This window comes from Salmo salar, chromosome ssa15 (assembly GCF_905237065.1).
Source record: "Salmo salar chromosome ssa15, Ssal_v3.1, whole genome shotgun sequence".
Classification (NCBI taxonomy): Eukaryota; Metazoa; Chordata; class Actinopteri; order Salmoniformes; family Salmonidae; genus Salmo; species Salmo salar.
The window spans coordinates 36,447,703-36,455,834 of NC_059456.1; positions in this window are offsets into that span (position 1 = coordinate 36,447,703).

The following is an 8,132-nucleotide window of genomic DNA, read 5'->3' on the forward strand; positions in this document are numbered from 1 at the left end:
TGTCCCCACCAACCAGTCCTATAGGAAACCATCTGTGATGTCCCCTCCAACCAGTCCTATAGGAAACCATCTGTGATGTCCCCTCCAACCAGTCCTATAGGAAACCATCTGTGATGTCCCCTCCAACCAGTCCTATAGGAAACCATCTGTGATGTCCCCTCCAACCAGTCCTATAGGAAACCATCTGTGATGTCCCCTCCAACTAGTCCTATAGGAAACCATCTGTGATGTCCCCTCCAACCAGTCCTATAGGAAACCATCTGTGCCTGTGTTTTCTCTGCAGATCACTAGGACTTTTTAAAGTAAATAATGAGCCAGTTATGCAATGCAAATGTGTTCCTATGTCTAGCAATCTGCAAGCTGTTGGATTTGTGTACTCTGTATGAGTTGATGATAGTAGACAGTAGTACAACACAGGAATAGGACAGAAGAGGACATGGTTGTACTGTACAGCACATACCTTTATCTAAGAGGACTTGGCTGGGGCTGCATTTAGACTGTTCCTTTTTAAATCTGATAATATCCAACCCATCTCCTCCCCTCCTCCTCTCGTCTGTCTGCAGGGTGCCAGTGTCACAATGCAGAACTCCTTTAACTCAGTGATATTTGTGGGTTTTCAAGCATGAACTGCTCTTTCAAGTCTTGCCACAACATCTCAATTGGGATTAGATCTGGACTTTGACTAGGCCATTCTAAAACTTGAAATGTGTTGCTTTTTAACCATTTTCATGTAGACTTGATTGTGTGTTTTTGATCATTGTCTTGCTGCATGACCCAGCAGCACTTCAGCTTCAGCTCACTGACAGATGGCCTGACATTCTTCTGTAGAATTCTCTGATACAGAGCAGAATTCATGGTTCCTTCTATTAAGGTAAGTCGTCCAGGTCCTGAGGCAGCAAAGCATCCTCAAACATCACACTACCACCACCATGCTTGACCGTTGGTTTAAGGTTCTTACTGTGGAATGCAGTGTTTGGTTTTTGACAGGCATAATGGGACCCATGTCATCCTTGCACAGGAAGTCCAGGACCCAGGGCCGTGAGTTCAGACCCAGGGCCGTGAGCTTTGTGTTGAGCTTAGAGGGCACTATAGTATTGAAGGCTGAGCTGTAGTCGATGAACAGCATCCTCACATGTGCATTCCTTTTGTCCAGATGGCTGAGGGCAGTGTGCAGTGTACAATGGCAATTGTGTCATCAGTGGATCTGTCAGGGCGGTAGGCGAATTGGAGAGGGTTGAGTGTGTCGGGGAGGCAGGAGGTGATGGGATCTTTGACTAGCCTCTCGAAGCACTTCATGATGACGGAGCTGAGTGCTACGGGTCGGTAGTCATTCAGTTCAGTTACTTTCCCTTACTTGGGCACTGGGATGATAGCGGACATCTTGAAGCAGCTGGGGATTGTGCTAGCAGATATCCATAGACTTGCTTTCTGCCTTGATTTTGCCTAACCTGATTTTACAGAGAGCTGTGTCTCAAGTCAAGGACGTAGAGAGGCCGGTGTTAGCAAGACTAGGTTTTACCTGCGCCTGTTACTGAATAGCCATATGTGATAGACTGTACATTTATTTATTTATTTTTATTTAACCTTTATGTAACCAAGTAGGCCAGTTGAGAACAAGTTCTCATTTACAACTGCGACTTGGCCAAGATAAAAGCAAAGCAGTGCGACACAAACACAGAGTTACACATGGAATAAACAAACGTACAGTCAATGACACAATAGAAAAGGCTATATCCAATGTGTGCAAATGAAGTAAGATTAGGGAGGTAAGGCAATAAATAGACCATAGTGGCGAAATAATTACAATTTAGCAATTAAACACTGGAGTGATAGATGTGCAGAAGATGAATGTGCAAGTAGAGATACTGGGGTGCAAAGGAGCAAAAAAATAAAAAACAATATAGGGGTGAGGTAGTTGGGTGGGCTATTTACAGATGGGCTATGTACAGGTGCAATGATCTGTAAGCTGCTCTGACAGCTGATGCTTAAAGTTAGTGAGGGAGATATGAGTCTCCAGCTTCAGTGATTTTTGCACTTCGTTCCAGTCATTGGCAGCAGAGAACTGGAAGGAAAGGCGGACAAAGGAGGAGTTGGCTTTGGGGTGACCAGTGAATTATACCTGCTGGAGGGATGGGTGCTGCTATGGTGACCAGTTTACCTAGCAAAGACTTATAGATGACCTGGAGCCAGTGGGTTTGGCGACAAATATGAAGCAAGTGCCAGCCAACGAGAGCATACAGGTTGCAGTGGTGGGTAGTATATGGGGCTTTGGTGACAAAACGGAGGGCACTGTGATAGACTGCATCCAATTTGTTGAGGAGAGTGTCGGAGGCTATTTTGTAAATGACATCGCCAAAGTCAAGGATCGGTAGGATAGTCAGTTTTACGAGGGTATGTTTGGCAGCATGAGAGAAGGATGCTTTGTTGTGAAATAGGAAGCTGATTCTACATTTAATTTTGGATTGGAGATACTTAATGTGAGTCTGGAAGGAGAGTTTACAGTCTAACCAGACACCTAGGTATTTGTAGTTGTCCACATATTCTCAGTCAGAACCGTCCAGAGTAGTGATGCTAGACGGACGGGCTGGTGCAGGCAGCGATCGGTTAAAGAGCATGCATTTAGTTTTATTTGCATTTAAGAGCAGTTGGAGGCCACAGAAGGAGAGTTGTATGGCATTGAAGCTCGTTTGGAGGTTTGTTAACACAATGTCCAAAGAAGGGCCAGAAGTATACAGAATGGTGTTGTCTGCGTAGAGGTGGATCAAAGAATCACCAGCAGCAAGAGCGACATCATTGATGTATACAGAGAAAAGAGTCGGCCCGAGAATTGAACCCTGTGGCACCCCATAGAGACTGCCAGTACATAATAATAGATATTTGAAATGAGCTAGTTCTATATACATATATGATCTAGCTATAAGGCTACTGTATGAATGTATTTTAACTATTATGTACAATATGTACAGGTAACTGCCAACATAAAAGAACCGCGAACATAAAGTGTCTTAATAGAACATTGGGCCATCACGTGCCGCCAGAACAGCTTCAATGTGCCTTTGAATAGATTCTGTGTCTGGAACTCTATCGAAGGTATGCAACACCATTCTTCAACAAGAAATTCCATCTTTTGGTGTTTTGTTGATTGAAAATGCTGTCTCAGGAACCACTCCAGAATCTACATTTTATATTTACATCATTTAGCAGACTTACAGGAGCAGTTAGGATTAAGGTCTTTGCTCAAGGTTACATCGACATATTCTTTACCTAGTTGGCTCGGTGATTCGAACCAGCGACCTTTTGGTTAGTGGCCCAAAGCTCTTAAGGGGATACTTTGGGATTTTGGCAATGAGGCCCTTTATCTTCTTCCCCAGAGTCAGATGAATTTGTGGATACCATTTTATGTCTCTGTGTCCAGTATGAAGGAAGGTAGAGGTAGTTTTGTGAGCCAATGCTAACTAGCATTAGCGCAAACCATGGATAGATGGCAGCATTCGTGCAAAACTGAAAGGGCGAACCACCGCATTTAGCCATGGCAAGGCGACTGGGAATATGGCCGAACACAAACAGTGTAGTTATTCCCTCCTTGAGGCAATCAAACAGGCAAAATGTCAGTATAGAAACAAAGTGGAGTCAAAATCCAATGGCTCAGACACAACACATATGTGGCAGGGTCTACAGACAATCACGGACTACAAAGGGAAAACCAGCCACATCGCGGACACCGGCGTCTTGCTTCCAGACAAGATAAACACCTTCTTCGCCCACTTTGAGGAGAACACAGTGCCACCGACGTGGCTCGCTACCAAGGACTGTGGGCTCTCCTTCTCCGTAGCCGACATGAGTAAGACATTTAAGCATGTTAACCCTCGTAAGGCTGCCGGCCCAGACAGCATCCCTAGCCGCATCCTCGGAGCATGCGCAGACCAGCTGGCTGGAGTGCTTACGGACATATTCAATCTCTCCCTATCCTAGTCTTCTGTCCCCACAAGCTTCAAGATGGCCACCATTGTTCCTGCACCCAAGAAAGCAAAGGTAACTGAACTAAATGACTATGGCCCCATAGCACTCACTTCTGTCATCATGAAGTGCTTTGAGAAACTAGTCAAGGATCATATCACCACTACCTTACCTGACACCCTAGACCCACTTCAATTTGCTTACCGCCCCAATAGATCCACAGACGATGCAATCGCGATCGCACTGCACACTGCCCTATCCCGTCTGGACAAGAGGAATACCTCTGTAAGAATGCTGTTCATTGACTATAGCTCAGCCTTCAACACCATAGTATACTCCAAGCTCATCATTAAGCTTGAAGCCCTGGGTCTGAACCCTGACTGAGCCACCCCCAGGTGGTGAAGGTAGGAAACAACACCTCCACTTCGCTGATACTCAACACTGGAGCCACACAAGGGTGCGTGCTCAGCCCCCTCCTGTACTCCCTGTTCACCCATGACTGCCTGGCCACGTACGCTTCCAACTCAATCATCACGATTGCAGACGACACGACAGTAGTAGGCCTGATTACCAACAATGACGAGACAGCCTACAGGGAAGAGGTGAGGGCCCTGGGAGTGTGGTGCCAGGAAAGTAACCTCTCACTCAACGTCAACAAAACAAAGGAGCTGATCGTGGACTTCAGGAAACAGCAGAGGGAGCACCCCCCATCTACATCTATGGACCGCAGTGGAGACGGTGGAAAGCTTCAAGTTCCTCAGCGTATACATCAATGACAAACTGAAATGGTCTAAAGAGACAGTGTGGTGAAGAAGGTGCAACAGCGCACCTAAAATCATCACAAACTTTTACAGATGCACAATTAAGAGCATCCTGTCGAGCTGTATCACCGCCTGGTATGGCAACTGCACCGCCCACAACCGCAGGGCTCTCCAGAGGGTGGTGCAGTCTGCTGAACGCATCACCGGGGGCAAACTACCTGCCCTCCAGGACACCTACAGCATCCGATGTTACAGGAAGGCCAAAAAGATCATCAAGGACAACAACCACCAGAGCCACTGCCTGTTCACCCCGTTAACATCCAGGAGGCGATGTCAGTACAGGTGCATCAAAGCTGGGACCGAGAGACTGATAAACAGCTTCTATCTCAGGACCATCAGACTGTTAAATAGCCATCACTAGCACATTAGAGGCTGCTGCCCTATATACATAGACTTGAAATCACTGGACACTTTAATAATTGGAGCACTAGTCACTTTAATAATTTTTACATATTTTGCATTACTCATCTTACATATAAATACACTGCTCAAAAAAATAAAGGGAACACTTAAACAGCACAATGTAACTCCAAGTCAATCACACTTCTGTGAAATCAAACTGTCCACTTAGGAAGCAACACTGATTGACAATAAATTTCACATGCTGTTGTGCAAATGGAATAGACAACAGGTGGAAATTATAGGCAATTAGCAAGGCACCCCAAATAAAGGAGGGGTTCTGCAGGTGGGGACCACAGACCACTTCTCAGTTCCTATGCTTCCTGGCTGATGTTTTGGTCACTTTTGAATGCTGGCGGTGCTTTAACTCTAGTGGTAGCATGAGACGGAGTCTACAACCCACACAAGTGGCTCAGGTAGTGCAGCTCATCCAGGATGGCACATCAATGCGAGCTGTGGCAAGAAGGTTTGCTGTGCCTGTCAGCGTAGTGTCCAGAGCATGGAGGCGCTACCAGGAGAAGGGCCAGTACATCAGGAGACGTGGAGGAGGCCGTAGGAGGGCAACAACCCAGCAGCAGGACCGCTACCTCCGCCTTTGTGCAAGGAGGAGCAGGAGAAGTACTGCCAGAGCCCTGCAAAATGACCTCCAGCAGGCCACAAATGTGCATGTGTGTTCTCAAACGGTCAGAAACAGACTCCATGAGGGTGGTATGAGGGCCCGACGTCCACAGGTGGGGGTTGTGCTTACAGCCCAACACCGTGCAGGACGTTTGGCATTTGCCAGAGAACACCAAGATTGGCAAATTCGCCACTGGCGCCCTGTGCTCTTCACAGATGAAAGCAGGTTCACACTGAGCACGTGACAGACGTGATAGAGTCTGGAGACGCCGTGGAGAATGTTCTGCTGCCTGCAACATCCTCCAGCATGACCGGTTTGGCGGTGGGTCAGTCATGGTGTGGGGTGGCATTTCTTTGGGGGGCCGCACAGCCCTCCATGTGCTCGCCAGAGGTAGCCTGACTGCCATTAGGTACCGAGATGAGATCCTCAGACCCCTTGTGAGACCATATGCTGGTGCGGTTGGCCCTGGGTTCCTCCTAATGCAAGACAATGCTAGACCTCATGTGGCTGGAGTGTGTCAGCAGTTCCTGCAAGAGGAAGGCATTGATGCTATGGACTGGCCCGCCCATTCCGCAGACCTGAATCCAATTGAGCACATCTGGGACATCATGTCTCGCTCCATCCACCAACGCCACGTTGCACCACAGACTGTCCAGGAGTTGGCGGATGCTTTAGTCCAGGTCTGGGAGGAGATCCCTCAGGAGACCATCCGCCACCTCATCAGGAGCATGCCCAGGCGTTGTAGGGAGGTCATACATATTTCTAGGGAGTTTTTCCTAGGGAGTTTTTCCTAGCCACCGTGCTTCTTTCACATGCATTGCTTGCTGTTTGGGGTTTTAGACTGGGTTTCTGTACAGCACTTTGAGATATCAGCTGATGTACGAAGGGCTATATAAATAAATTTGATTTGAATTTGATTTGATACAGGCACGTGGAAGCCACACACACTACTGAGCCTCATTTTGACTTGTTTTAAGGACATTACATCAAAGTTGGATCAGCCTGTAGTGTGGTTTTCCACTTTAATTTATCAACCTAGACCTCCATGGGTTGATATATTGGATTTCCATTGATGATTTTTGTGTGATTTTGTTGTCAGCACATTCAACTATGTAAAGAAAAAAGTATTTTAAAAGATGATTTCTTTCATTCAGATCTAGGATGTGTTGTTTGTGTTCCCTTTATTTTTTTGAGCAGTATATATACTGTATTCTGTTCTACTGTACAGTATCTTAGTCTATGTCTCTCTGACATTGCTCGTCCAAATATTAATATTTTCTTAATTCCATTCCTTTAATAAGATTTGTGTGTATTGTGTGTATTGTTGTGAAATTGTTAGATATTACTTGTTAGATATTACTGCACTGTTAGAGCTAGAAACAAGCATTTCGCTACACCCACAATAACATCTGCTAAACACGTGTATGTGACCAATAACATTTGATTTGATGTGAAGTCTACAGGTATCTGCTAGCATGCTACCATATACCTATTCATTTCCAGTCATTGCACTAACGCTAGTTAGCATTTGCGCTAGTTAGAAACTTCCTTCAAACTTCACGCAGAGACATAAAAATGGTATCCACGAGTTCATCCGTCTCTGGGGAAGTAGATATCCTGAAGCATAATTTGTTGTTTTATTGATGGTGGTGGAAAACGCTGTTTCAGGCACCGCTACAGAATCTCCCATAAGAGATCAATTGGGTTGAGATCTGGTGACTGGCATATGGGTTACATAATCAAAACAATGAGTGACCACTCGTGCCCTGTGGATGGGGGCATTGTCATCCTATGGGGGCATAGCCATGGTAACCAAAATAATGCCCTGCCCATCATTTTTATACATGACCCTATGCATGATGGGATGCTAATTGCTTAATTAACTCAGGAACCACACCTGTGTCGAAGCAGCTGCTTTCAATATACTTTGTATTCTTTATTTTGGCAGTTACCTGTTCCACAGGATGTTGGTGGCACCTTAATTGGGGAGGACAGGCACATGGTAACGGCTGGAGCGGAATAGGTTGAATGGTATCAAATACATCAAACACGTGTTTGATGCCATTCCATTCGCGCCGTTCCTGCCATTATTATGAACCGTCCTCCCTCATCAGCCTCAACTGACCTGTACATATACAGTCGTGGCCAAAAGTTGAGAATGACACAAATATTAATTTTAACAAAGTCTGATGCCTCAGTTTGTATGATGGCAATTTGCATATACTCCAGAATGTAATTAAGAGTGATCAGATGAATTGCAATTAATTGCAAAGGCCCTCTTTGCCATGCAAATGAACTGAATCCCAAAAAAGCAGTTCCACTGCATTTCAGCCCCT